This window comes from Coturnix japonica, unplaced genomic scaffold, assembly GCF_054131305.1.
Source record: "Coturnix japonica strain WE unplaced genomic scaffold, WE-NBRP24 Scf045, whole genome shotgun sequence".
NCBI classification, from domain to species: domain Eukaryota; kingdom Metazoa; phylum Chordata; class Aves; order Galliformes; family Phasianidae; genus Coturnix; species Coturnix japonica.
Window position 1 is genome coordinate 973,809 of NW_028188948.1, and position 22,434 is coordinate 996,242.

A 22,434-nucleotide genomic window follows, 5' to 3' on the forward strand; every position below is an offset into this window, starting at 1 on the left:
TATGTCCTATTAGCAAGGTTTGCCTACTTAGCGAAGGGCCCTTGGTGTGCCGTGTCCTTGGGTGGCAGTAAGGAGTGTGGCCATGCAGAGCCCCTGAGGAGCAATGGCTGAACACCTGAAGGCGTGATTGATGAAACAGTTTAGGAAGAGAGCCAGCATTGGGTTGGACTTGATCCAGCATCTGTATACATAGATGGAGTTGCTCTGCTGTCCTGTTCTTTATCTGTGGCTGGAGGGGACGTGGCTCTTTCAGGTTCTTGAACATTGGTTTGCTTATGGGAAACACAAAGGGCTAAAGACTTGTGCTGATACAAGTTACACTCTCATAGGTTACACTATTGTCTGGTTCTTATAAACTGTCACCCTGATGCTTATTTGATTCATCACTTCTTTCATCTCTCTGAAATGTGACTGAGCTGGCTAATGCTTTTATTATCCCTCACTAGATGTCAGGAAGAAGCAAACTTACACCAGTGTACATGAGGCAGTGAAAGCTGGTGATGTAGAACAGCTTGCATTAATGATAAAACGTGGAGCCTCTATCAACGAGGTGGATTTAGTCCACAAGTTCACACCATTTCACTGTGCTGCACACTCTGGAAGCCTGGAGGTAAAATCATAAAATCATAGAATAACCTGGGTTGAAAAGGACCACAATGATCATCCAGTTTCAGCCACCTGCAGGGTTGGCAACAACCAGACCAGGCTGCCCAGAGTCACATCCAGCCTGGCCCTGAATGCCTGCAGGGATGGGGCATCCACAGCCTCCTTGGGCAACCTGTCACCACCCTCTGTGTGAAAAACTTCCCTCTAATCTCTAACCTAAACCTCCCCTGTCTCAGTTTAAATTCATCCCCCCTTGTCCTAAAAATATCTACCCTTGAAAACAGCCATTCCTCTCCTGTTTATGTTAGTGTTTGGACACAGCAAGGTTTTATGGGTTAACATTTTCCTCTGGGGAGAGGCTGAACACAACATTGCTAGCTTTGATCAAGCTAGATCTATAATCTCTGCCTGCTCTTTTTTTCTGATTTAAGGTATTCACTAAGGAAAGATGTGCAGTTTGTTAGGACTACATTTTACCTTTCTGAAGCCCCAGGCAGTTTATGTAATCAGTGTTCTCAGATTTTACAAAATCAGAGCTTTTCTAACACCAAACAAGGTGTGCCTTCTGGTCTCCCCTTCTAGCCTCATTACCTTCTTTTGTCCTTTTGTTTTCCCCTTCACTCAGAACACTTGGAAAATCCATAAGGATATGTTTAATATTCTGAAAGTGACTGAGCCAAGCGAGAAGTGACACAGAAATGTTTGTTCATTTCCCAGTGTTCTGTCCCATGCCTCATTCTCTACAGAAACAGTTCAAATACAGTTCATTTTCATAAGCAAGAACACTGACTGTTGATGCAGAAATGATTTGATTTCCAGAAGGACTGAGCTGCTGCATTCAGCACAACATTCACCTTCCTGTTACAGCCTCCTTGTGCAATGTTTATAGCGATCTTACTTTGAAACAGCAAGGCTGTAAATAACCGTATAAAAAATGAAGTCCCAAAGGAAAGAGAGCTGGAGACTAGCCTAAAAGAAGACAGTAAATAGTAATGATGTGTAACAAAAAGCTTTAACTAGTTTTGTAGTTTATTATTTTCTTAATTGTTCTTTAAGCTTTCCATGGAAAGCAATAACACCTGCTGAAAAAAAGGTGAATAAAGTTAAAATAATCTGTGATGGGTGAGAGGAGAGATGGGATTACATATACTCAAGAAAGCCTAATAAATGAACTGAGGCTTTACTTTTGATTCATGGCATCTTTCCTGCTGTTCATTTTAGCTGGACTTCAAATGAGCATCTTTGCACCATTTTTCCCCAGTGTTTTTACCTCATGCCACATGAACGCTCTCACAGTCTGCATTTTAAGTATGGAATTGTAAGATAAAGAAGGCACACTGCAAGTCATTGCAATTAGTAGGTTGGTTGTGCTTTTTGTGCCCTTGGATGAAGCCTTGAGACCATGTCATTTCCTAACACTGTTTGAAATGTAACATCTACTGTTGATTTATAGTTAGCATTTGCCTCAGATGAGTTATAAGAATTGTTATGGAATAAGAGTTTATTAAATGAATAAGAGCTTGTTTTTGGTTGCACAGTGCCTTCACTAGTTGCTCTGGCATGGAGCTGATGTGACACGTGTGACAGTCAGAGGCTGGACAGCAGCTCACCTTGCGGCAATCCGTGGGCAGGATGCTTGCATGCAGGTATGTAGAGATATTCACTCTCCAGCAAAAGGAAGGCAGGCCTTTGGTTTGGACACTTCCTTATGAAGATCAGTGGAAGTGCTCCTACTGGAGCTGGCTCTGTGTCTTTACAGCTGAAACCAAGTCACTGGTAAAATGACTGCACTCGTTTGTTCCCTCTGTGCTATCAGATTTATCAGAGGAACCCAGCTGACCATCTCAAGTCACCCTGTGAGACAGTGTTTGCTCTTTCAGCCTGTGAGCTTTGCATTTCTTGTAGGCTTTGTTAATAAATGGAGCAAACCTAGAAGCTCAAGATGACCGCGGGTGCACTCCATCACACCTGGCTGCAGCCCATGGGCAGTCGTACACATTGCAAACCATACTGCGAAGTGGAGCGGTGAGAGCCTTCTACCTGCAATTCCCTAATGCAGAGCCAGAGTCTGGTATCCTTTTCCATACCAAACCCCTCACTAACTGAGGTTTGGGACTATAGATTAACCTCTGTTGGTACATTCTCATTGGTGACGCTGTGAATTTATTTGTAGTGTAAATTTGCATTTTTTTAATCGTAAGATGTTAAAAAAATCCAGTTGTGTATTATATAACGACTAACATGGTGGTAGATGTCTGAAAACACAACTTTTATGTGTGTTTTATTTCAATGAAGCCACGAACCTGTGAGAAATACGTCTTATGCTGCTTTCGTGGCTTGAATTTGGAGAAATATTTGATTTTGTTTAAATAAAGTAGCACAATGAACTGTTGATACTTATTTATGGAATGTCTCGTGTCTAAGCTTCATAAACAAACTAACCTGCAGCTTTCGTTTTAGAATGTAAACGCAGCAGACAGGAATGACTGGAAGCCTGTTCATTATGCTGCTTTTCATGGTGGCTTGGGCTGTTTGCAGCTTCTTGTTAGATGGGGAGCATGCATAGGTGATGTGGATACTGATGGAAACCTTCCAGGTATGTCAGGAATAATCATTTGGTTTTTCAGCCCTTGTTGTGGATGTGATAACTCTAGCACATCATATATAAAACACACAAGCAGCATTGATAGGATGATAATGGTTTGGTAAGACAGAAGGGAACAACTTAAAAATAAAAAAGGAGATTAAATGGTAGGAATAAATTCTTTCTAAATTCAAGACTAAAAGGTAAAAGCAGAAGTGAAAGGGAAAAGCAAGACTGAAAGGGAAAAGCAGCAGTGAAAGAGAAGAGCAGCAGTGAAAGAGAAGAGCAGCAGTGAAAGGGAAGAGCAGCAGCGAAAGGCAAAAGCAGCAGTGAAAGGGAAATACAGCAGTGAAAGGGAAAAGCAAGACTGAAAGGGAAAAGCAAGACTGAAAGGGAAAAGCAAGACTGAAAGGGAAAAGCAGCAGTGAAAGAGAAGAGCAGCAGTGAAAGAGAAGAGCAGCAGTGAAAGGGAAAATCAGAGGTGAAAGGGAAGAGCAGCAGTGAAAGGGAAAAGTAAGACTAAAAGGGAAAAGCAGCAGTAAAAGGGAAAAGTAAGACTAAAAGGGAAAAGCAGCAGTGAAAGGGAAAAGCAGCAGTGAAAGGGAAAATCAGAGGTGAAAAAGAAAATCAGAGGTGAAAGGGAAAATCAGAGGTGAAAGGGAAAATCAGAGGTGAAAGGGAAGAGCAGCAGTGAAAGGGAAGAGCAGCAGTGAAAGGGAAAAGTAAGACTAAAAGGGAAAAGCAGCAGTAAAAGGGAAAAGTAAGACTAAAAGGGAAAAGCAGCAGTGAAAGGGAAAATAAGCAGTGAAAGGGAAAATCAGCAGTGCAAGAGAAAATCAGAAATGAAAGGGAAAAGCAAAACAAAAAGGTAAAATCAGCAGTGAATGGGAAAATCAGCAGTTAAAGGGAAAATCAGCAGTGAAAGGGAAAATCAGCAGTGAAAGGGAAAATCAGCAGTGAAAGGGAAAAGCAGCAGGGAAAGGGAAAAGCAGCAGGGAAAGGGAAAAGCAGCAGGGAAAGGGAAAAGCAGCAGGGAAAGGGAAAAGCAGCAGGGAAAGGGAAAAGCAGCAGGGAAAGGGAAAAGCAGCAGGGAAAGGGAAATTCAGCAGTGAATGGGAAAATCAGCAGTGAAAGGGAAAATCAGGAGTTAAAGGGAAAATCAGACGTGAATGGGAAAATCAACAGTGAAAGGGAAAATCAGCAGTGAAAGGGAAAAGCAAGACTGAAAGGGAAAAGCAAGACTGAAAGGGAAAAGCAAGACTGAAAGGGAAAAGCAGCAGTGAAAGAGAAGAGCAGCAGTGAAAGAGAAGAGCAGCAGTGAAAGGGAAAATCAGAGGTGAAAGGGAAGAGCAGCAGTGAAAGGGAAAAGTAAGACTAAAAGGGAAAAGCAGCAGTAAAAGGGAAAAGTAAGACTAAAAGGGAAAAGCAGCAGTGAAAGGGAAAATCAGCAGTGCAAGAGAAAATCAGAAATGAAAGGGAAAAGCAAAACAAAAAGGTAAAATCAGCAGTGAATGGGAAAATCAGCAGTGAAAGGGAAAAGCAGCAGTGAAAGGGAAAAGCAGCAGTGAAAGGGAAAAGCAGCAGTGAAAGGGAAAAGCAGCAGTGAAAGGGAATAGCAGCAGTGAAAGGGAAGAGCAGCAGTGAAAGGGAAAAGCAGCAGGGAAAGGGAAAAGCAGCAGGGAAAGGGAAAAGCAGCAGGGAAAGGGAAATTCAGCAGTGAATGGGAAAATCAGCAGTGAAAGGTAAAATCAGCAATGAAAGGGAAAATCAGGACTTAAAGGGAAATTCAGACGTGAATGGGAAAATCAACAGTGAAAGGGAAAATCAGCAGTGAAAGGGAAAAGCAGCAGTGAAAGGGAAAAGCAGAAATGAAAGGGAAAATCAGCAGTGAAAGGGAAAAGCAAGACTGAAAGGGAAAAGCAAGACTGAAAGGGAAAAGCAGCAGTGAAAGAGAAGAGCAGCAGTGAAAGAGAAGAGCAGCAGTGAAAGGGAAAATCAGAGGTGAAAGAGAAAATCAGAGGTGAAAGGGAAGAGCAGCAGTGAAAGGGAAAAGTAAGACTAAAAGGGAAAAGCAGCAGTAAAAGGGAAAAGTAAGACTAAAAGGGAAAAGCAGCAGTGAAAGGGAAAATAAGCAGTGAATGGGAAAATCAGCAGTGCAAGAGAAAATCAGAAATGAATTGGAAAAGCAAAACAAAAAGGTAAAATCAGCAGTGAATGGGAAAATCAGCAGTTAAAGGGAAAATCAGCAGTGAAAGGGAAAATCAGCAGTGAAAGGGAAAAGCAGCAGTGAAAGGGAAAAGCAGCAGTGAAAGGGAAAAGCAGCAGTGAAAGTGAAGAGCAGCAGTGAAAGGGAAAAGCAGCAGGGAAAGGGAAAAGCAGCAGGGAAAGGGAAAAGCAGCAGGGAAAGGGAAAAGCAGCAGGGAAAGGGAAAAGCAGCAGGGAAAGGGAAAAGCAGCAGGGAAAGGGAAAAGCAGCAGGGAAAGGGAAAAGCAGCAGGGAAAGGGAAAAGCAGCAGGGAAAGGGAAAAGCAGCAGGGAAAGGGAAAAGCAGCAGGGAAAGGGAAAAGCAGCAGGGAAAGGGAAAAGCAGCAGTGAATGGGAAAATCAGCAGTGAAAGGGAAAATCAGGAGTTAAAGGGAAAATCAGACGTGAATGGGAAAATCAACAGTGAAAGGGAAAATCAACAGTGAAAGGGAAAATCAGCAGTGAAAGGGAAAAGCAGCAGTGAAAGGGAAAAGCAGAAATGAAAAAGAAAATCAGCAGTGAAAGGGAAAAGCAAGACTGAAAGGGAAAAGCAGCAGTGAAAGAGAAGAGCAGCAGTGAAAGAGAAGAGCAGCAGTGAAAGGGAAGAGCAGCAGCGAAAGGCAAAAGCAGCAGTGAAAGGGAAATACAGCAGTGAAAGGGAAAAGCAAGACTGAAAGGGAAAAGCAGCAGTGAAAGAGAAGAGCAGCAGTGAAAGAGAAGAGCAGCAGTGAAAGAGAAGAGCAGCAGTGAAAGGGAAAATCAGAGGTGAAAGGGAAGAGCAGCAGTGAAAGGGAAAAGTAAGACTAAAAGGGAAAAGCAGCAGTAAAAGGGAAAAGTAAGACTAAAAGGGAAAAGCAGCAGTGAAAGGGAAAAGCAGCAGTGAAAGGGAAAATCAGAGGTGAAAGGGAAGAGCAGCAGTGAAAGGGAAAAGTAAGACTAAAAGGGAAAAGCAGCAGTAAAAGGGAAAAGTAAGACTAAAAGGGAAAAGCAGCAGTGAAAGGGAAAATAAGCAGTGAAAGGGAAAATCAGCAGTGCAAGAGAAAATCAGAAATGAAAGGGAAAAGCAAAACAAAAAGGTAAAATCAGCAGTGAATGGGAAAATCAGCAGTGAAAGGGAAAATCAGCAGTGAAAGGGAAAATCAGCAGTGAAAGGGAAAATCAGCAGTGAAAGGGAAAAGCAGCAGTGAAAGGGAAAAGCAGCAGTGAAAGGGAAAAGCAGCAGTGAAAGGGAAAAGCAGCAGTGAAAGGGAAAAGCAGCAGTGAAAGTGAAGAGCAGCAGTGAAAGTGAAGAGCAGCAGTGAAAGGGAAGAGCAGCAGGGAAAGGGAAAAGCAGCAGGGAAAGGGAAAAGCAGCAGGGAAAGGGAAAAGCAGCAGGGAAAGGGAAAAGCAGCAGGGAAAGGGAAATTCAGCAGTGAATGGGAAAATCAGCAGTGAAAGGTAAAATCAGCAGTGAAAGGGAAAATCAGGAGTTAAAGGGAAAATCAGACGTGAATGGGAAAATCAACAGTGAAAGGGAAAATCAGCAGTGAAAGGGAAAAGCAGCAGTGAAAGGGAAAAGCAGAAATGAAAGGGAAAATCAGCAGTGAAAGGGAAAAGCAAGACTAAATGGGAAAAGCAGCAGTGAATGGGAAAAGCAGCAGTGAAAGGGAAAAGCAGCAGTGAAAGTGAAGAGCAGCAGTGAAAGTGAAGAGCAGCAGTGAAAGGGAAAAGCAGCAGTGAAAGGGAAAAGCAGCAGTGAAAGGGAAAAGCAGCAGTGAAAGGGAAAAGCAGCAGTGAAAGGGAAAATCAGCAGTGAAAGGGAAAATCAGCAGTGAAAGGGAAGAGCAGCAGTGAAAGGGATGAGCAGCAGTGAAAGGGAAAAGAAAGACTAAAACGGAAAAGCAGCAGTGAAAGGGAGAAGCAGCACTGAAAGGGAAAAGCAAGATTAAAAGGGAAAAGCAAGATTAAAAGGGAAAATCAGCAGTGAAAGGGAAAAGCAGCAGTGAAAGGGAAAAGCAGCAGTGAAAGGGAAAAGCAAGACTAAAAGGGAAAAGCAGCAGTGAATGGGAAAGCAAGACTAAAAGGGAAAAGCAGCAGGGAAAGGGAAAAGCGGCAGGGAAAGGGAAAAGCAGCAGGGAAAGGGAAATTCAGCAGTGAATGGGAAAATCAGCAGTGAAAGGTAAAATCAGCAATGAAAGGGAAAATCAGGACTTAAAGGGAAATTCAGACGTGAATGGGAAAATCAACAGTGAAAGGGAAAATCAGCAGTGAAAGGGAAAAGCAGCAGTGAAAGGGAAAAGCAGAAATGAAAGGGAAAATCAGCAGTGAAAGGGAAAAGCAAGACTGAAAGGGAAAAGCAAGACTGAAAGGGAAAAGCAGCAGTGAAAGAGAAGAGCAGCAGTGAAAGAGAAGAGCAGCAGTGAAAGGGAAAATCAGAGGTGAAAGAGAAAATCAGAGGTGAAAGGGAAGAGCAGCAGTGAAAGGGAAAAGTAAGACTAAAAGGGAAAAGCAGCAGTAAAAGGGAAAAGTAAGACTAAAAGGGAAAAGCAGCAGTGAAAGGGAAAATAAGCAGTGAATGGGAAAATCAGCAGTGCAAGAGAAAATCAGAAATGAATTGGAAAAGCAAAACAAAAAGGTAAAATCAGCAGTGAATGGGAAAATCAGCAGTTAAAGGGAAAATCAGCAGTGAAAGGGAAAATCAGCAGTGAAAGGGAAAAGCAGCAGTGAAAGGGAAAAGCAGCAGTGAAAGGGAAAAGCAGCAGTGAAAGTGAAGAGCAGCAGTGAAAGGGAAAAGCAGCAGGGAAAGGGAAAAGCAGCAGGGAAAGGGAAAAGCAGCAGGGAAAGGGAAAAGCAGCAGGGAAAGGGAAAAGCAGCAGGGAAAGGGAAAAGCAGCAGGGAAAGGGAAAAGCAGCAGGGAAAGGGAAAAGCAGCAGGGAAAGGGAAAAGCAGCAGGGAAAGGGAAAAGCAGCAGGGAAAGGGAAAAGCAGCAGGGAAAGGGAAAAGCAGCAGTGAATGGGAAAATCAGCAGTGAAAGGGAAAATCAGGAGTTAAAGGGAAAATCAGACGTGAATGGGAAAATCAACAGTGAAAGGGAAAATCAACAGTGAAAGGGAAAATCAGCAGTGAAAGGGAAAAGCAGCAGTGAAAGGGAAAAGCAGAAATGAAAAAGAAAATCAGCAGTGAAAGGGAAAAGCAAGACTGAAAGGGAAAAGCAGCAGTGAAAGAGAAGAGCAGCAGTGAAAGAGAAGAGCAGCAGTGAAAGGGAAGAGCAGCAGCGAAAGGCAAAAGCAGCAGTGAAAGGGAAATACAGCAGTGAAAGGGAAAAGCAAGACTGAAAGGGAAAAGCAGCAGTGAAAGAGAAGAGCAGCAGTGAAAGAGAAGAGCAGCAGTGAAAGAGAAGAGCAGCAGTGAAAGGGAAAATCAGAGGTGAAAGGGAAGAGCAGCAGTGAAAGGGAAAAGTAAGACTAAAAGGGAAAAGCAGCAGTAAAAGGGAAAAGTAAGACTAAAAGGGAAAAGCAGCAGTGAAAGGGAAAAGCAGCAGTGAAAGGGAAAATCAGAGGTGAAAGGGAAGAGCAGCAGTGAAAGGGAAAAGTAAGACTAAAAGGGAAAAGCAGCAGTAAAAGGGAAAAGTAAGACTAAAAGGGAAAAGCAGCAGTGAAAGGGAAAATAAGCAGTGAAAGGGAAAATCAGCAGTGCAAGAGAAAATCAGAAATGAAAGGGAAAAGCAAAACAAAAAGGTAAAATCAGCAGTGAATGGGAAAATCAGCAGTGAAAGGGAAAATCAGCAGTGAAAGGGAAAATCAGCAGTGAAAGGGAAAATCAGCAGTGAAAGGGAAAAGCAGCAGTGAAAGGGAAAAGCAGCAGTGAAAGGGAAAAGCAGCAGTGAAAGGGAAAAGCAGCAGTGAAAGGGAAAAGCAGCAGTGAAAGGGAAAAGCAGCAGTGAAAGTGAAGAGCAGCAGTGAAAGTGAAGAGCAGCAGTGAAAGGGAAGAGCAGCAGGGAAAGGGAAAAGCAGCAGGGAAAGGGAAAAGCAGCAGGGAAAGGGAAAAGCAGCAGGGAAAGGGAAAAGCAGCAGGGAAAGGGAAAAGCAGCAGGGAAAGGGAAATTCAGCAGTGAATGGGAAAATCAGCAGTGAAAGGTAAAATCAGCAGTGAAAGGGAAAATCAGGAGTTAAAGGGAAAATCAGACGTGAATGGGAAAATCAACAGTGAAAGGGAAAATCAGCAGTGAAAGGGAAAAGCAGCAGTGAAAGGGAAAAGCAGAAATGAAAGGGAAAATCAGCAGTGAAAGGGAAAAGCAAGACTAAATGGGAAAAGCAGCAGTGAATGGGAAAAGCAGCAGTGAAAGGGAAAAGCAGCAGTGAAAGTGAAGAGCAGCAGTGAAAGTGAAGAGCAGCAGTGAAAGGGAAAAGCAGCAGTGAAAGGGAAAAGCAGCAGTGAAAGGGAAAAGCAGCAGTGAAAGGGAAAAGCAGCAGTGAAAGGGAAAATCAGCAGTGAAAGGGAAAATCAGCAGTGAAAGGGAAGAGCAGCAGTGAAAGGGATGAGCAGCAGTGAAAGGGAAAAGAAAGACTAAAACGGAAAAGCAGCAGTGAAAGGGAGAAGCAGCACTGAAAGGGAAAAGCAAGATTAAAAGGGAAAAGCAAGATTAAAAGGGAAAATCAGCAGTGAAAGGGAAAAGCAGCAGTGAAAGGGAAAAGCAGCAGTGAAAGGGAAAAGCAAGACTAAAAGGGAAAAGCAGCAGTGAATGGGAAAGCAAGACTAAAAGGGAAAAGCAGCAGGGAAAGGGAAAAGCGGCAGGGAAAGGGAAAGGAGCACAGAAAAGCAGCACTGAAAGCGAAAAGGAACAAGAAAATGCAGCACTGAAAGGGAGAAGCAGAACTGATAAAGAAAGGAGCCGTGAGAGGGAAAAGGAGCCGTGAGAGGGAAAAGGAGAACTGATAAAGAAAAGCAGCCCTGAAAGGGAAAAGCAGCCCTGAAAAAGAAAATAAGCAAAGAAATGCAGCCCTGAAAGGAAAAAGCAGTCCTGAAAGTTAGAAGGAGCCCCGAAAGGGAATGGAACAGCATAAAGTAACACTGACAGGGAAAAGGAGTACATAAAGGGCAAAGGCAGCACTGAAAGAGAAAAGGAGCCCTGAAAGGGAAAAGCATCAAAGCAAGGGAAAAGAAGCACGGAAAGGTAAAAGGAACAAGCACAGGGAGCAGGCAGGTAGGCACAGCAAAGCAGCAAGCAAAGCCCAATCTCTCAGAGGGGGCCTGCTAACAGGAAGCCCAGCTATTGCCCTCCCAAAGAAACTCCACCATTTTGACAGCCAAAACAGAAACTACGGTTTCTGTTCTCATGACTCTTCCCTGCGCTCCCAAATAAATGGTTTCGTGACATCCTCTACCACACTGCAACTGCTCAGAATAATCAAAATTATATCATTCATGACATAAGAAACTCACTTTTGCCTGGTGGCAACGACAGTCCATTCCCATCCTGTCCCTCCATGTAATGAACATTGCATTTGGCCTTCTAACAGCCTCCTGGATGAATCCACCAAAAGCAAGGAAGCACCCTGCCCTTACTCTGAAGAGAGAAAGAAAGCAAGGTTCATGGAAACAGGCACACAAGGCTCGCAACAAGACACGGTGCTCCAGATCATGACAGAGATAGGGCTACCACAGTGCCAGAACATGATTTACCACTAAAGGAAACATCTGGGGGCACATTCACAACTTCAGCACAAGCTGTAATGGCTCAGCATATTTAGCTTTCTTATCGTTCAGCTGGAGAACGAGATAGTCCGAAGTATCAGTCAGCAAGCACTCGGATGAGCCTGCCCTCTGGTTTTAACGATGACAATCATTACTGCCACCTCTGACACCTTACCAGGAGATGCTTCCATTTATTAGCCTGGTCTTGATTCCTTCCATCAGCAGCTGCTCCTAAACTGACCTCCATTCATACAGTGATACCACTGACTTCTAGCACGAGCTGACCTGCAAGACAGAGAAGAGAAAGCAGGATGGCAACAAACACTGACATAGCACGTTCAAATATTCTTGAACAGCCATAAAAGAGACAAAACAGGAGAGAAACGCATCCGCAGCAACACCCAGGTTCATAAAGAAATGCAACTCCAGCCTGGCCTCAGCAGCCCTTATATATTTCTTACACATTTGATTAAGCCAACTGCAATTTGAACCAGGAGAATTCACAGTCTCTTGCAAATGTCACCGTAAAGCAGAATAGGACACAGCAAAAAAAAAAAAAAAAAAAGAAAAAAAAAAAAAAAAAAAAAGAAATATAAAGAAAAGAAGCAAGCCAAAAACCAGGGAATCAAAGTTTAAAAAACCACAGAAAACAAACAGAAAAAAAACACATACTATCTGTAACAGCAGAAAGACTAGCACAGTGTGAATATACTACAAAGGTAAGGAAAGAATGGCTCACCCACCACTGAGGATGGAAGTGCACAGAACAAACTCCACAGAGGAGAAACCATCAAAAAAAATTCCACCCAGGGGCAGTCAGCCTTCAAAAATGAGCTGTAAGAGAGGTGCAGCCAGGCTCCATCCCTTCCAGTCTCTCAGCTGCATTGGCCTCACCTGCACTAACCAGGGCTGACCAGGTCCCTTCCCTAGGTGATAATCAGTGGCTCAGACTGTGATTCAACAGTTCTCATACAGTGTATCTAAAGAAAAATAGCAAAGCATAGATGAAAAACAAAACAACAAATAAACCATGAAGGATTTTAGGAAATAACACAGAATTAAAAAAAATAATAATAATAAAAGCAAAGAAAAAATAATAACTCAAACAAAAGAAAAAAACTAAGACAAGGAAAAACAGAAAAAAACTTATAAAAAAACCAAAAAACAAAAAAAAAAACAAAAAAAAAACACGACATAGAAAACACCAAATAGGAAAGAAAACCATAGAACTGCAAAGGAAAAAAAATAACACAGCAAAGCAAAGCACAGATGATAAAAAACAACAAGGAAAACACACCTCCCTGACATGACATCTTGCCTCCTGAGCAGGTCACAGTGTCCCTCACTCAGATGTAGAGCAGGGAGGAAGATGAGACCCCACGTGTTCCTTGCTGCACACTCCCATCTAAAAGGTCCATATGCTCCTTGGGAAGCACAATGCCACCTGGGGAAAAGAGAAAGCAGGAACAGGACATGCAGGCGGCTTTCACCCAGCAGAAGGCCAGATCCTTCCATCTGTTATCCGCTCCTCTTTTTAGTCCTAATAGGGCCCCGAGGATACAGAAATAGCAGTGCTTAGCAGAAGGACTCGGAGAAGGACCGGTAGAAACTGTCAGGAGGACAACTGGCATCGTGTGGACACAAACAGGCTGTTGGTGCAAGGAAGAAAACAGCACCTGAGCATTTCACCAGACAGGTTCCCTCCTCTCTGTCTTCCTGCAAAGATACAAGGATAAAAACCTCATTTCCTCTGAGCAACAATTGGAAACAAGACCAGAAAATTATTCATTCAAAGGCACTTTTAGGAGATGTATAACAGAGTCCTTCCCAGTTACACGAGCTTACGCTGTGGCCTTTGGTGAAACAAGCTGCCTTTGTGGTCCTGAGGACTCCTTTTTGTCATCTGTTGGGCACAGCAAGAGAGCTTTTCTTGTACAAATCTATGCCCTGTGTACCTTTCTCCATCCCAAAACCTAGAGTTGCGGTGCAGACACTGGATGCTGACCAGAGCAGTAAAAGAACAGAAGAGGGGAAAAGCAGATACAGGTAAGACACCTAAAAGAAAGGAAAAGAGCAGAAGAGAAGGAAGGATACGGTTAAGAACAAAGGACAGAAGATGGAAAGTGCTATAGAGGATTGGACTGGACACGAGCAGATCAGAGCTACACCAAGGTGTGGCTTCTCCCTGTGTCCCTGTCCACCACTGGCAACATCCCCCAATGACAGGGATGATGCTGCCCCAGCAGCTGATGGGGTTGTGGTCTGGGGTTACGTTCTATGCAGAGCCTCCAGAACGTGCTACAGACCTCCAGTTCCCTGCCACTTCTTTTTTTTCCAGGTGTCTGCACACAAGGAACAGGTGTTCTCTATGCCCTGCATCCTGGTAATTAGTGTGGGCAATTACTGTGTATGAACTGGGGGAGGAAAATTCAGGGGTGGGATAGTGAGGAGGAATTGGAGGGGGCTGGGAAATTGTTTGGGTGGGATTGTAGAGATCAGATATGACTGTTAGGATGGGGGATATTTGGTTGGAAATATTGTCATTTCTATTACTCATTGCTTTGTATAAGTTATTAAATGCTTTATGTTCCCTCTGCTACATCTCTGCTTGCAGTCATTTGTGCAGTGACAAAGGTCCTCAGCTCTACATGCCCACCTCCAGGGCAGGATGGAGCACCACAGATGGCAGTGTTCCACAGCTGCCACCAGCAGCCCCAGCTCGTCCCTCCACACCTGAGGTGTGAGTGGCTGTGAGAGGAATGTCTCTGTGGAAGTGCAGCTCATTCCTCCCCTCTGATGGGGGCAGAAGGCATCTGCATTTCCCTCATGGCTCTTATTTCCTGTGTTACTGTGGGAAATGAGCTGAGCCACTGTGCCTCCCTACTATGGCAAGCTCTGCAGCTCTGCCACTGTCTTTATACTCAGCTGTTCTTGTGTGTAAAGCTCCACACTTGGACCCTGCAGAGCCCAAAGGCCTCCTTGGCTGCTGTTACTCACCTGGACATTGAGGGTGCTGTGTCTCCAGTCTGTACCTGCTTCCAAGTGTCACTTGCAAGACACTGCGAGTCCACCTGGTTGGAACTGCAGTCAACAAACACAAATGTGAAAGAAATAAGAAAGGATTCTCTCATTTCACAGGCTTTCATCTCCATTGAAAGATGTTCTGCTGTGCAGCACAGCTGGGAGCATTTCATATGTGCAAAAAAGGGGGATAGGCCCTGGCTGTGCCTGGCCCCCTTCCGGCCCAAGCCCCAAAGCAGCCCCGACTGTGCTGGGTTCCCCTCTCACCTGGGCCCTGCAGTGGCCTCAGCTGTGCCTGGTCCCCCTCTGCTCTGGGCCCTGAGCTGGCCCCAGCTGTGCCTGGTCCTCCTCCATCCTGGGCCCCAAGGCCCTGCCTCTGCCTGCTCCCCCTCTGCTCTGGGCCCTGAGCTGGCCCTAACTGTGCCAGGCCCCCCTCTGGCACAGGCCCTGCCTCAAGCCCCGCCCCCTGTGGGCAGCAGTGCTAGTGCCTGTTGGTTTTGCTCTCTTCCCTCTTCTTTCCCTGTTCTCTTCACAAATGCTTTCAGATCCCCCAGGATGACGTGCACTGACACTGCTGCCTTCTTCCTGCACAAACGTTCTGGGCAGCTCAGCTTTTTCTACAGAGCAGCGTGCCTTTGGAAGTGCTTGGAGGATGTAAACTAACAGCAAGAGAACACTGAGCTCTTCTGGGTCTTTCTAGACATGGCAAAGGGACAGGAGAGTGTGCTCAGCCTCGAGTGGTTGCTTGTATGCAGAAATCACAGTTGTCAACATCTGTGCTGTTTTGCTGTAGGCAGTAGTGTGTGACAAGAAGCCTACAATTATCAATTTAGTGAACGTAATTAATTGTAACAGTTCCCCTTCCTTCTTCCCTCGACACTTGGGTTATGGAGTTCTCCTATGCTATGTGCCGGTGTAATACCTCTGAGCCACAGCACTGTTGCGTTTAGCAAAGCTCATGGCAACAGGCTTTGGCCAACCTCAGAGCTACGTAGATGATGAGAAGATATCCGATGATAGGAGAGAAAATGAACAAGCTCCAAGGTAAGTGTTGTTTTTTCCTTCTAGTCAGCACGCCATCGCTAAATCTTCCATGCTGTGACTTTTATCTTGATAGTGATGATCCCTTAACCTCACACCTTTAGCGCAGCACTTTCTGTGGAGATTCCCACCAGTGACAAAGTATTAGTGCCGCTTTTCTGCCTGTTTCTTTTTTGTCTGTATTTTCCAGAATGTGGGTATTTCTTTCATTGCCCACAAACACTGCCCAGTGCAGGAGGAGGCAGGGACAAGAGTCAGGAGCAAGGGCAGAATAGTTTCTCTGTTAGTGAATGGAATGCCAGTGTTTTCTGCATATGGACTTGCCATAGTGCTTCTTACAAGGCCTAACAGTGGGATGAAATGTGCCCTGAAGCAGGTGTGCTTTTTAGGAAGGCAAAAGAGAAATGCAGATAATGCTAAGGGGGGCCAGTAAGATGATCAGAGGGCTGGAGCACCTTTCCTATGAGAACAGGTTGAGGGAACTGGGCTTGTTGTGCTTGGAAAAGAGAAGGCTCCAGGGAGACCTCACTGTGGCCTTCTAGTATTTGAAAGGAGTGTATAAACAGGCAGGGGAATGGCTGTTTACAAGGGTGGATAGTGATAGAACAAGGGGGAATGTTTTTAAAGTGATACGGGGACGTTTAGGTTGGATATTAGGTTGATGTTTTTCACACAGAGGGTGGTGATGCACTGGAACAGGTTGCCCATGGAGGTTGTGGATGCTCCATCCCTGGAGGCATTCCAGGCCAGGCTGGATGTGGCTCTGGGCAGCCTGGTCTGCTGGTTGGAGACCCTGCACACTGTGGTCCTTTTCAACCCAGGCTATTCTATGAGTCTATGGCTGTACGATTGTATCAGACCTCAGGGAAGTCACGTATCAGACCTCAGGGAAGTCACGTGGAAGAGACAAGCCTTTGAAATTAAGCTTGATTCACTTTGCCCCTCATACACCTGATCACTGCATCCCTTACTTGGCAAATGGTCTTTCTGTGGGGTGTAGATGAGGAAAGGGGAGGAGGAAAATAAAGCAGCTGCTTTGTCTTAGAGCTCTTGTTTCGTTGGGGTCTGGCCCTATTTTCTGAAACTAAAAGACGATGTGTGAAAGAAGGACTGGGAAAGGCACAATAAGGTTTTGGGTTTTGTGCTGACTCCAGCTTGCTGCTTGCTGCTGGGAAAGGCACACTTAGCTCCAAGGAAGGATGCATGCGTGGAAATCCAGTGGCCAGGGGTAAGGGGTACCCAGCAATAGAGGGCAACAAGAGCTGGGGTGATTTGCTTTTAAACTGCAGCCAGTGAAGTCCTGTCCCATTGGATCTGACATATGTATCCCCATTCCCTTCCAGTTTGTGCAGAGATGGCATGAGGCATTGCTTTCTGCCAGACTGCAGGAGCAGAAGCATTTCAGGTGCCTAAATGGTTTGGTTTCCTCATTGTGGTGTAATGGGGTACGCATAGAAGGAGGACTTCCATTCTTGGGGTGGATATGCACATGGGAGGCTGCGCAGGGAAGGCTCCATCCTGGCCAGTTCAGCCAGCAGCTGTATCCAGCTGGTAGAAGCCCCAGCCCATGAGGCCGGCACTGGCCCTGCCCATAAAGCCACAGTAAGGGAAGCCAACATCAGCTCTGGAGCCTAAAGCCACAGTAAGAGAGGCGAGCAACAGCCTCGGGGCATACAGATGTGAACCCCTATTCATTCCCACTATCTCCCTTGGGACTCCATTGAGCGCTATGAGGCCACATTAGTCTTGACTGGTTTTTAATGAAAATTACAAAACCATGACATCTGCACAAGAGCCAATTCCCTGTTGTCTTTTAGTCTTGATTTCCCTTTCACTGCCGCTTTTCACTTTCACAGCCGCTTTTCCCTTTTAGTCTTGACTTTCCCTTATAGTCTTGACTTTCCCTTTTAGTCTTGCTTTTCCCTTTCAGTCTTGCATTTCCCTTTCACTGCTGCTTTTCCCTTTCACTGTTGCTTTTCCCTTTCACTGCTGCTTTTCCCTTTCACTGCTGCTTTTCCCTTTTAGTCTTGTATTTCCCTTTCACTGCTGCTTTTCCCTTTCACGGCTGCTTTTCTTTTTTGTCTTGCTTATCCCTTTCATTTCTGCTTTTCCCTTTTCACTGCCACTTTTCCCTTTCACTGCTGCTTTTCCCTTTCAATTCTGCTGTTCCCTTTTAGTCTTGCTTTTCCTATTCACTGCTACTTTTCCCTTTTAGTCTTGCTTTTCCCTTTAAGTCTTGCTTTTCCCTTTTAGTCTTGCTTTTCCCTTTCACTGCTGCTTTTCCCTTTCACTGCTGCTGTTCCCTTTTAGTCTTGCTTTTCCCTTTTAGTCTTGCTATTCCCTTTTAGTCTTGCTTTTCCCTTTTAGTCTTGCTTTTGCCTTTCAGTCTTTCTTTTCCGTTTCAGTTTTGCTTTTCTTTTTCACATCTGCTTTTCCCTTTCACTGCTGCTTTTCCCTTTCACTGCTGCTTTTCCCTTTCACTGCTGCTTCTCCCTTTCACTGCTGCTTTTCCCTTTCACTGCTCCTTTTCATTTTCAGTCTTACTTTTCCTTTTTAGTCTTGCTTTTCCCTTTCAGTCTTGCATTTCCATTTTAATCTTGCTTTTCCATTTCAGTCTTGCTTTTCCCTTTCACTGTTGCTTTTCCCTTTCACTGCTGCTGTTCCCTTTCACTGCTGCTTTTCCCTTTCACTGCTGCTTTTCCCTTTCACTGCTGCTTTTCCCTTTCACTGCTGCTTTTCCCTTTCACTACTGTTTTTCCCTTTCAGTCTTGCTTTTCCCTTTCACTGCTGCTTTTCCCTTTCACTGCTGCTGTTCCCTTTTAGTTTTGCTTTTCCCATTCACTGCTACTTTTCCCTTTTAGTCTTGCTTTTCCCTTTTAGTCTTGCTTTTCCCTTTTAGTCTTGCTTTTCACTTTTAGTTTTGCTTTTCCCTTTTAGTCTTGCTTTTCCCTTTTAGTCTTGCTTTTCCCTTTCACTGCTGCTTTTCAGTTTCACTGCTGCTTTTCAATTTAACTGCTGGATTTCCCTTTTAGTCTTGCTTTTCCCTTTCACTGCCACTTTTCCCTTTAAGTCTTGCTTTTCCCTTTCACTGCTCTTTTTCCCTTTTAGTTTTGCTTTTCCCTTTCACTGCTGCTTTTCCCTTTTAGTCTTGCTTTTCCCTTTCAGTCTTGCTTTTCTCTTTTAGTCTTGCTTTTCCCTTTTCGTCTTGCTTTTCCCTTTCACTGCTGCTTTTCCCTTTTTGTCTTGCTTTTCCCTTTCACTGCTGCTTTTCCCTTTCACTGCTGCTTTTCCCTTTCACTGCTGCTTTTCCCTTTCACTACTGCTCTTCCCTTTTAGTCTTGCTTTTCCCTTTCACTGCTTCTTTTCCCTTTCACTGCTTCTTTTCCCTTTCACTGCTTCTTTTCCCTTTCACTGCTGCTTCTCCCTTTCACTGCTGCTTTTCCCTTTCAGTCTTGCTTTTCCCTTTCACTGCTACTTTTCCCTTTCACTGCTGCTTTTCCCTTTCTCTGCTGCTTTTCCCTTTCCCTGGTGTTTTCCCTTTCACTGCCGCTTTTCCCTTTTAGTCTTGCTTTTCCCTTTCACTGCCACTTTTCCCTTTTAGTATTGCTTTTCTCTTTGACTGATGCTTTTCCCTTTTACTGCTGCTTTTCACTTTCACTGCTGCTTTTCCCTTTCACTGCCGCTTTTCTCTTTTGATTTTGCTTTTCCATTTTATTCTTGCTTTTCCCCTTTCGTCTTGCTTTTCCCTTTCACTGCTGCTTTTCCCTTTCACTGCTGCTTTTCCCTTTCTCTGCTGCTTTTCCCTTTTAGTCTCTCTTTTCCCTTTTAGTCTTGCTTTTCCCTTTTAGTCTTGCTTTTCCCTTTTAGTCTTGCTTTTCACTTTCCCTTCTGCTTTTCCCTTTTAGTCTTGCTTTTCCCTTTTAGTCTTGCTTTTCCTATTCACTGCTGCTTTTCTCTTTAATCTTTCTTTTCGCTTTCACTGCTGCTTTTCTCCACCGCGTAGCAGTACCTGCTAAAGGAGCGCTGCCTCAACACCACATGCGTGAAGGCCAAGCACAAACAGACATTTTCTGTTGGGGTGACCTTCAGTGAGAACTGACAACTGAGGAGTGAGAGCGAGAGCAAACCCAGGCTCTGTGGGAAAGCATCTGGCGTGAGTCTCTGCTGCCAGCCTGCACTGCAGCAAGCACAGCCGTGGCTGCCAACTCTCACAGAGGGTGGATTAGGGATTAGAAAGTGCAGGAAGAGAAGACAAAGGCAAGGGCTGTGTGCTTGCAAGCCCTTGCTGCCTGCTAGGGTGCAGTCTTGTGTAACTTAAGTCTTGTGATTGGAATAACACCCACTACAGAGGGGTGTAAGATCTAGGAATATAAAGGTATGCTAAAGGATTCAGTAACTTTCTAGAATGAGAAATATGAGTGCAGACAATCAGCATTTCTCTCTAATTTAGATAGGTGATCTGACCCTGACCTGTCCTTTATCTAGCATGTAAGGCCATGAGAGGTAGCACAGTGGATTTTGCTGAAGAAATGGGCCAAATTTGGTTGGCTGCTCCACCTTTTATCTGTGAATTGCACGCATAGCAAGGCAAGAGACCCCAAAAGATGGGCAAAGAAGGAAGACGGACATCAGTTTTTATGTTGGTGCGCTGAGCCTTCACATGGGATTCTTGCACTTTCCCAGCGTCTGAACGGGAGTCTTGATTTCCAGACATGGGAGCAGATTTCCCATGGACATGTGGCTCACGGCTGACAGTAAGGCTGGTGTCCATGCGAGGATGAGCTTTGCTACAGAGGCTCAAGGAGATGCGGCAGTAATGGCATGGCCCACCTCTTGTTCCCCTCTTGGCAGGCTCTCTGCCCTCTGATGAGATTTCTTTGGCTGGGGAACTGCACAATCACTTCTTCCTTACCCAGATGCTCTCCCAGAACTGGTTGCATCTGGCTATCCGTGGAACTTCCAACTTTGCTGGCAAATACATTCAAAGCTTCAGGAGGTAGGAGGGAATGCATATACGAACATACACTTATGTATATCCATTTGCTACCTTGCAGGACAGTATCATCACAAGTGCTGTTTCTATGGAAACAAGACTAAAAATACAGAATAACAGAAATTAGAGTCTCATCTAACAAGTATTTTCTATCCTGGACAAGGTTATTCTCATTTATATACTGTGCCTGCACATGTTTGCATGGAGACGGGGTTTCATTTTGTTTTGTTGGTGCTCTCGTCTGCTCTTACATGCAGAGCCCCTCAGCAATAGTCCTGCTGTTATTTCTTCTGAAAAGAAATGCTGCATTGCATCAATATGTGCTGCTGAAGCACCTCAATGAGATCAAGAATTGACGTTAAGGATTCTTCCCCATCTCAGCTGCTTTGCAGCTGCGTCTCCAGGGCACTATAGCAGGTGCCCAAAGCAGGCAGCTTTTGCCCTTTGGCTCAGGGCAGCCACCTGCTTTGCTCCAGTGCTGGTGGTGTCGGAAGGGCACTGCAGGCACTGATCTGCCCTCACCTCACAGCTTTCCCAAACAGGCCTTTGGGGCAGCAAAGCACTGAAGCACCAACAGTGTGTTGTGTGAACCCCGTGCCCTTCCCCACTTGAGCTGCCCGGGCCCACTAAAAGCTTTAAAAACCCATGAAAGTGCTCTTGCAATTTGCATATAAGCAAGACTGCACTTCAGAAAATCTTACATTTTACTTCATAAACATAGGCATCTGCTGCTAATTAAAGTAGCAGCATATAATTATACCCTTTCTTATTAGTAGATATAGAGTCTGACAGTTGCTTAGATACAAAATAAGCGACCACGGATTGTCTTCTGCACTTTAACAAGCAGAGAGAGCAGGAACAATAGAAATGTAAACTTATTCTATATTATCTCTGGTAAGTGCGCCTGGGAAAAATGTTTAATCTCATTGGTAGCTTGTAATTTTAGCTGTAAGGTTCTTCAGCAACCCCTCTGTTTTCCACAGTAAAATACCAACCAGTTGGTTCCTTGCCCCATCCTTGGAGGTGTTCAAGACCAGGTTGGACGGGGCCCTGGGCAACCTGATCTAGTAAATGTGTATGTTTGGTGGCCCTGTTAGGCAGGGGGGTTGGAACTACATGATCCTCGAGGTCCCTTCCAACCCGGGTCATTCTGTGATTCTGTGGTTCCTCTGGGGAGAGCAGTGAAGCTCCGTGGGGAAGGTGTCGGGCAGGAGGAGTGATAGTGGAGCTAGTAGACACCATTTTTCAGAGACCCCATCTTCTGGCTTTTTATTCCCAGGGAAGTAATGTCTGCTTCCTGATTAAAATAAAACCAGTGCAATCCAGGATTGTCACTGTAGACAGAGGCAGATAAACAGGAGCAAAGTGAACTGTGTGCAGAGCGTAGGTAAGGTTTTTAAAAGGCGGTGATGTTGCCAAATGTGGTTGCCTTATTTTCTAATGGGTTAAGTTTGCAGCCAAAGCAGCCCGGATGTGACAAGATGGATCTTCAAAGTCCTTACTGCTTCTCGTCAAAATACTAATGACGCTGTAGTGAAAAATCACTTCCCTGCCCCACTGAATATGTCAGCTGCATCCTGAGAGGCACATTGCAGTGCGTGACCTTTTCTTTCCTCTTGTTCTGCTAATAACCCCCAACTTTCCTTGCTCGCAAATCTAAAACTCTGTTGATACACCTACAGTCTAAGTGCTCTTGTTATTAAACTGTAGGGAAGGTAATCAGAGCAGCTAATGCCACGATAATCCCCCTGATCCATACTGTTATCTTTGGAGATATCAGAAATTATGCTGCCTGTAAAAGCGATGATGTATGTTCTGGTTAATTCTGCACTGGGAAACATTTGAAGCTAACCTTCAGAGTGTTACATGCTGGAGGCTGCAATGGGATTTCAATTGCCTTTCTTATTGACTAACAAAAAGTGCAATATTTCTCAGCAGAAACCACTGGCTTATTTCTAAAAAGTCATAGTGATAATAAGAAAGTTCATTTTGGGAAAGGTCCTTCTTCCCTCTGCAGCACTGTGACACCTAGGCAAAAGGCCAAGTCTCATAGGGATGGGCAGCAGCCTCCCTTCCTTCTCCCTGTGTGGGGCGTTAGGAGTTGAAGAGAGACATGAAGCTTCCCTTTGCGATGTCAGCTGGAGCAGAATTTTGGGTATGGCTTCCCGTGCTCTGAAGACAGATTTGGTGGGCTGTTGCTGTTCTCTCTTTTCTGAAGCATCACCAGTTTTAGGTTCTGCGTTACTGTTTTGGCAATGATGCCAAGGAGATGG

General features: G+C 44.7%; 1 long non-coding RNA gene and 1 pseudogene across 1 annotated transcript in view; one reads left to right on the forward strand and one right to left on the reverse strand.

The window, feature by feature from the left end:
• Positions 1-13,417, reverse strand: part of LOC146752429 (kinesin-like protein KIF20B) — a 120,287-nt pseudogene extending 106,870 nt beyond the window's left edge.
• A 1,236-nt stretch (positions 13,418-14,653) lies between these two features.
• Positions 14,654-22,434, forward strand: part of LOC146752434 (uncharacterized) — a 36,399-nt gene continuing 28,618 nt past the window's right edge. Inside the window, exon 1 of the long non-coding RNA XR_014940625.1 lies at positions 14,654-15,171. This is a non-coding gene — a long non-coding RNA (uncharacterized LOC146752434). The remainder of the gene's footprint in view (positions 15,172-22,434) is intronic.